Below are 7,135 nucleotides of genomic sequence, written 5' to 3'. Positions count from 1 at the left end.
TATTAGACTACTTTTAGCATATGCATGCTTCATGGATTTTAAACTTTATCAAATGGATGTAAAAAGTGCATTTTTAAATGGCTATATAATGGAGGAATTTATGTAGGACAACCTCCAGGTTTTGAAAATCACTTACATCCAGATTATGTTTATAAATTGCATAAAGCATTGTATGGACTTAAGCAAGCCCCTAGGGCATGGTATGAAAGGTTAAGTAATTTCCTAATTGAGAACAAATTCAAGAGAGGAAATATAGACAAAACCCTCTTTATTAAAAGAAAAGGAAATGACTTATTGCTTGTACAAATTTATGTGGATGATATAATTTTTGGTGCTACTAATGATAGTCTGTGTCAAGAGTTTGCCAAGCTTATGCAGGGAGAATTTGAAATGAGCATGATGGGTGAGCTCAACTTCTTCCTTGGGTTACAAATAAAACAATCAGAGGAAGGCATCTTCATCAGTCAGTCCAAATACATCAAGGAAATGCTGGAAAAATTCAAGATGAAGGATGCAAAGGAAATCAGCACACCCATGGGCTCAAGTTGCAAGCTAGACAAAGATGAAAAAGGTAAAAGTATAGACTGTAAATTATACAGAGGTATGATAGGCTCTCTACTTTATCTTACTGCTAGTAGACCAGATATATTATTCAGTGTTTGTATGTGTGCTAGATACCAAGCATGTCCTAAGGAATCACACTTGCAAGCTGTTAAAAGAATTTTTAGATATCTAGTAGGGACATCTAATGTAGGCTTATGGTATTCTAAACAATCTGACATAAACTTAATTGCTTATTCCGATGCTGATTTTGCCGGGTGCAAACTCGACAGAAAAAGCACAAGTGGCACCTGTCAATTCTTGGGTGCCAATTTGGTTTCTTGGTTTAGCAAGAAACAAAATTCAGTTGCTTTGTCCACAGCTGAGGCTGAGTACATTGCAGCTGGAAGCTGTTGTGCCCAAGTTCTTTGGATTAAGCAACAACTTGAAGACTTCGGTATCAAAATGGATAATATACCAATTAAATGTGATAATACAAGTGCAATTAATTTAACAAAAAATCCTGTCCAACACTCTAAGTCAAAGCATATAGAGATTAGGCATCATTTTATTAGGGATCATGTGCTGAAAAATGATGTGATGATTGAATATGTATGTACAGAAAATCACTTAGCTGATATCTTTACAAAGCCCCTTTGTAAAGAAAGATTCAATTTCTTAAGGAATGCCTTGAGCTTGTATGATCCTAGCAAATGAGTTGAATTTGTATTGGATTACTTTGCTACTCAAACTAGTAATCAACCTCAAGGTAGACATAAGTGAAAACATGAATTCATCTAAGCTAAATGACGAACTGTTTGACTTTCCGGAGGATGGTTATCCTCCCTTGGACTCTTCATGGAGATATTTTCAGAACCTATTTCATAGGTATTCGAAATTTGGTCAAACATTCCTCATTTCAATATTAATAATTCAAAAAAAAAATTATCAAATTATTATAGGTTGTATCATTAAGGGGGAGGATCACAAACAAATTCACTCTAAGTTTATCAAAAGAGATCATATTGACTAGGGTAATTAAACAAAATTGGGAGAAGATAGAATACAGTCTGAAATTTTTCAGTGCCGGAGACGTCTCTGGCAAATCGCAGAGACGTCCCCCCAAGGGGAGACGTCTCGCCTTAGTCGCGGAGACGTCTCGGGGACCGAATGAGGGCTTTTTAAATAGGTCGAAATCGCTCGAGCCGACTCGAGCTTTCTCCCTCATTCCCGACCAAAACGGAAAACCCTAGCCTCCATTTGCTCTCCACCTCAAATCCCAGCCTCCGTTTGCTCTAAATCACAAACCCTAGCATCCATGGCACCAAAGAAAGCTAGGACAACCCGTGGGAGGCGACCTAGAGTAGCAGCCGACGGTGAGGAACGGCGGGAAGAACCCTCCGCGCCTTCTCCTCCGGTTGCTCCGCCGACCACGACGATTTCCTGTGCAAATCACACAGTCACGACTGGTAGGTACATCGATTTCTCCTTTTTAGATCATGAGGGGTTCTCTATTGGAGAGAGACTCCGAGCTCAAGGGTGGGAGCACCTTTGCACACTAAATACCTCGACCTATCCCGGCCTAGTTAGAGAGTTTTTTAGCAATATGGCATTAGGGGACCAAGGGTACACTGGATGTGTCCGGGGGACATTAGTGGAAGTAATGAAGATGTCCTATCCACTGTCCTACAAATTCCCTAAGGACGGTGAGGCTCCAACCTCACTTCCCCAAAGGGAATTAGCCCTAAATCTGCTGTTAGGACAAGAGGACTGCGGCCCTCTTGATGTTATCAACTCCCAAGACCTAAACGCCGAAATGAGATTACTTTTAAGTATTGTCAACCGGGTCTTGTTTTCCAAAACCGGTCGCTTCGATTTTGTTTCGGAGCGAGACTTAGCTATTATGCATCATATCCTACAAGGGATCCCTCTAAACCTTCCTAGACTCATGCTAAATTACATTGCCCTATGTCATAGGTATTCTAGGTTTAGTATACCCTATGGCATGATCTTTACCTTAATCTTTAAACACTTCAAGGTTCCCATTCCAACAAATGAACCTGCAAAGGCCTTGAGAAACACCGACTACTATAATGAGGGCACAATGAGAAGAATGGAGTTTCATAAGATAGATGGGTCGTGGGTCAAGGTTCCAAAAAGAAAAGCACAAACCATAGAGCCTGAAATCCCACATCATGAGTCTGACCATCACTCTCCTCCACCTAGCCACATGAACATCCCTGATATTCCCTCCAGCTCAGCTGGACCTTCCACGTCCATGCCACCACCTCCTCCAGTCAGTGGGCCCTCCTTCCTATCAGAGGATCAGATGCACACCTTAGCATCTGCCATTTGCCAGCAGAGAAGGGAGGAGATGAGATCCATGATCTCCACAGAGTTGGCTGATAAGTGCTGATTAATCTATAATTTAATATTCTTTTTCCAGCACTTATCAATGTTCTTAAACGGATAACTACTTGTTTTACCATGAAATCGAATAATCATTGAAATAAATTTAAATTATGGTAAGAAGTAAATAATTCTTTTCTTAAAACCGACTCTGAACTTGTCCCTCTTCCGGTTGCGATCTTTCATGAAAACTACAAAAAAACATATAAGGAGGAGATTGTGTTGACCTGATTTATTAACCTAATAGAGTTGTAATCAAGCCGAGGTTATAATTAAATGGGTTTTTGTCCTGATTCGATCGAAAGTTATAATTAATTATGTATGGGGCAAAAATTTGATTAACCCTTTTTATTAGGTCACGGTCCGGTTTTTAGTCTTGTCGGGTCGAGTTCGATCTGAAGCAGCTCAGGAAGAATTAAATTTAAATAACATTGGGCTCGAGAACAATTTCAAGCAAATCAACAATCATGACCCACCTCAAACCCAAAATCAATTCCCAACCAATGCCTTGCGTGCCTTCATATAAAATTTATAATTTTAAAACAAAAAAAATATAATAATAATAAATAATAAAATAATAAAATAAATAAAAAATAATTTCGGGACGAATTACTGGATTCACTGTTCATATGAACAGTATCCCGTGAAAATACTGTTCATATGAACAGTGTTTTTACAAATATATATATATATATATTTATGTATATATAAAAATTAAATAATAAATAAATAAATTCACTGTTTATCTTCTTCTTCTTCCCGACTAATCCACTGTTCCTCCCGTTGCCAAATCTTCCCGTGATCCCGCCTCGCTTACAACAAACGCAATCCTCCCCCGCGCGATCAAAGGAGCTCGCCCCAACGTCGTCGTCGGCCACCTCTCTCCGCCGGATCCCGTGGCGCTTCTTCCTCCCAGCGTCCGCGTGCCACACTGTCCGCTTCATCAACGCCTCCGCCTCAGCCCGCGCTTCCTTCCTCCCATCGATCACGACCCCAGATCCATTCCTCTTCAGCCATCAAGGATCCCGCAGCCAGCCTCCCATCTCAACTTCTTCCGTTCCAAGTCAGCCTCTCAGCATCCCGTGATGCTTTCCCATTAATCCCGCAGATTCCTCCTTTCCGGATCAACATCTCCAGCATCCCGTGAGATCATGCGTGAGCCCAAGCATCTAGCCGTCCCTCTCTTCTGGATTCAAGCCATTCGCCAGCCGTCCCAGCTAATCTCACGGCAGCTCCCATCGAACCAGCTCCCTTGATCCAGCCTTGCGTGCAGACCGTCCCAAGAATCATGCGTCCGTTCCCCATGAATCCATCACCAGCTTCAAGGCTCGGGCGATCTATAAAAGGGGGGAGAGGAGCTCGGATCGGAGGAGGAGGAAAACAGGGGAGAACCCCTGTTTCGGTGAAGAAGAAGAAGCCACCAGCCGAGAGAAAGAAAAAAAAAAAAAGAAGAGAGAGAGGAGGAAAGAGAAGAGTTTGTGTTATTCTGGGAAGAATGAGAGGTGAAGGCTTTCATTTGAAGATGGAAGGACATCCGGCCACCATGCGCGGCTGAACACCTAGTCTAGGGCTGGATGAAGCCCTAGCAATGTAACAGGGCATTGTAGTTCTTACTCTTTTAATCTTTTTGAAGTTTGTTTAAATTCTCATTCTCAATGAAAAATTATTTTATGATGTTTAAACCTTGAGCATGCCATTTACTATTCATGTTGCTAAAGTAGTCTAAGATGATCCATGCCTAGGAAGATGAGATGTGCTACACCCTAGATTAGCATACTTAGGTAGACACTTCATGCTATACCGAAGATGGATCTTCCTAAAACTCTTTATGCTTTTATTTTAAAAGGCTTGTAGCCAAAATTGCATGCCTCTCCAAAAGATAAAAACTAAGAACACAATCCTTGATGCAATGCTATGTGGTGGATTCCAAACCCTAGATCTATTTACCTTGATAAAATTTCAATTCGTACTCATAGATTAATTAAGTTAAATCAAGTTATCAAATCCTTCTTTTTGATTTATTTTTAAAAGAAAAATAACTTGTCTCCAATCCCTGTGGACCGACAACGGTAATCACTATCCTACAAGATACGTGCTATTGCGTGGTTTATTTTCAAAATTAAAAGAACCGATCAATTTTTGGCGCCGTTGCCGGGGATTGCTTGCATAGTTATTTTTCCTATCATAAAAAAAATTAATTAATTAAAAAAACTTTCAAAAAAAATATATATATATATATAAAAAATTATTCTCTATTATTGTTACTTTTCTTATCTCCTTTTTCTCTTCTACTAATTTTTTTTTTTTTTCTCTTGGTCTTATTTGATCAGAAATCGAAGAGGAGATCTGGGCTATCAGAAAGGAATGCTTTGGAGGTTTGCTAAAAAAAAATTTAAAATTGCTGGAGAAATTTCCTTTGGTAACCTCTAAACCTTTCTTTTTAAATTAATTATTAGCTTGAAATTTTGTGGTGATTGTTTGATTTCAATTTCAGCAAGAGTGTGAATGCATGCTTGATACACATACACAAATCAATTTGCACATAGTAAGGGCAATCACCCCAACAAGATAAGAGCCGGATTTCATCACCGGACTCTTGCCCAACTTAGGTGAACTCAATCTCACGTAGTGTCATCTTTAATTAAAATCAATTAGACGTTGGCCCCTAGGGACATTCGAGCTCAATAGGACGAAGATCACCGAAGGTTGCACCAATTTCGCTCTGTGGCTTAGTTGATGTCTAGGCAAGCTTTGTCCCTATAAGGGAGACAGTTCATCTGTTCGAGGCAAGTGGGTTTTAAGTGGGACCTTTGCGAACGCATCGTGACCCCTCCACTTACCTGGGAGCTTACCTGGTCAACTCGGTTCATTAGACCGGATTGGAGGCTTAGGTGCCCTCTTCAAACCAGTTAGGAGCTGTCTAGTGATTTTAGGACAAAGACTAGGATTGATATGCTTTTCTCTTTTATTGCATGCTTGATTGACCGAGTACTAGTGTATGCACGGTAGTCGTTCTAGAGTACAAAATCTATTACCTTTTGACCCTGAAATAGAACGAACCCTTAGGAACATTCGAGCTAAGATCAAAACATTAGGATCATACCCACCTCTTAAGATGGCTGAAGAACAACCCAAACTCCTGAGGGAATACTTTACTCCCACTATTTACACTTCCCCATCTTGCATTCGATTACCTGAGGTAGCAGCTGTACAATATGAAATAAAGTCTAGTGTGATCCAAATGCTTCCATCTTTTTATGGGCTCACCAATGAAGATCCATATAAACACCTAGATGAATTCCTTGAAATTTGCACCACTGTCAAGATTCAGAATTTCACTGATGATGCTCTGAAACTTAGGTTATTCCCCTTCTCCCTTAAAGATAGAGCCAAGCAATGGTTGAATTCTTTAGAAGCCAACTCAATTCGTTCTTGGGATCAAATGCAACAAGAATTCCTTAAAAAATACTTTCCCATAGGAAGAACGAACCAGTTTAGACGTGCCATTACAAGCTTCTCCCAAACTGAGGGAGAAGAATTTCATGAAACTTGGGAGAGATTTAGGGACCTAATCCGTAAATGCCCTCATCATCAAATACCTAAGTGGCAACTAGTGCAATGTTTTTATGACGGATTGACAGAACGAAACCGTCAGATGATCGATGCTGCATGCGGGGGCACTTTTATGCTTCAAAATGAGCATGAAGCATGGAAATTATTTGAAAATCTTAATGAAAACTCCCTCCACCATGCTTCATGTTCTCGTCAAGCACCCCCGAGTTCTCAAAGAAAAGGGACCATTTGTGAAATAAGTCATTCTATGGACCTGTCTAGCAAGGTAGATGCATTGTCCCATAAGATTGACCAACTGATGATAGGTGGGCATTACATGAACTCTTCCCAAGCACAAGTGTGTACTATTTGTTCTAGCCCAGCCCACCCTATTCATGAGTGCCCCTCAGCGCCCCAATTCCCCGAACTCGTGCAAGAACACATCAATGCTGCTCAAACACAACCCAGACCGGGTAATGACCCATTTTCCAATACATATAACCCGGGATGGCGAAATCATCCAAACTTTTCTTGGAAGCAGCAAGCTTCGAATACTGCCCAACCTTATTCCCAAAACTTTCCAAACCCTCAGAATTTTCAAACCCCACAAAATATTCATCCCTACCGTCCCTCG

General features: G+C 40.6%; 1 non-coding gene across 1 annotated transcript; it reads right to left on the bottom strand.

Moving 5' to 3' along the window:
- Positions 1-6,440: 6,440 nt before the first annotated feature.
- LOC120107816 lies at positions 6,441-6,546 on the bottom strand. Its single transcript, XR_005509441.1, has one exon. It is a non-coding gene; the product is annotated as a small nucleolar RNA R71 (small nucleolar RNA).
- Positions 6,547-7,135: the final 589 nt, after the last annotated feature.

This window comes from Phoenix dactylifera, unplaced genomic scaffold, assembly GCF_009389715.1.
Source record: "Phoenix dactylifera cultivar Barhee BC4 unplaced genomic scaffold, palm_55x_up_171113_PBpolish2nd_filt_p 001030F, whole genome shotgun sequence".
Taxonomy (NCBI): Eukaryota; Viridiplantae; Streptophyta; class Magnoliopsida; order Arecales; family Arecaceae; genus Phoenix; species Phoenix dactylifera.
Note: the sequence above shows the minus strand (reverse complement) of the source record. Positions and strands in the feature narration are given on the sequence as shown.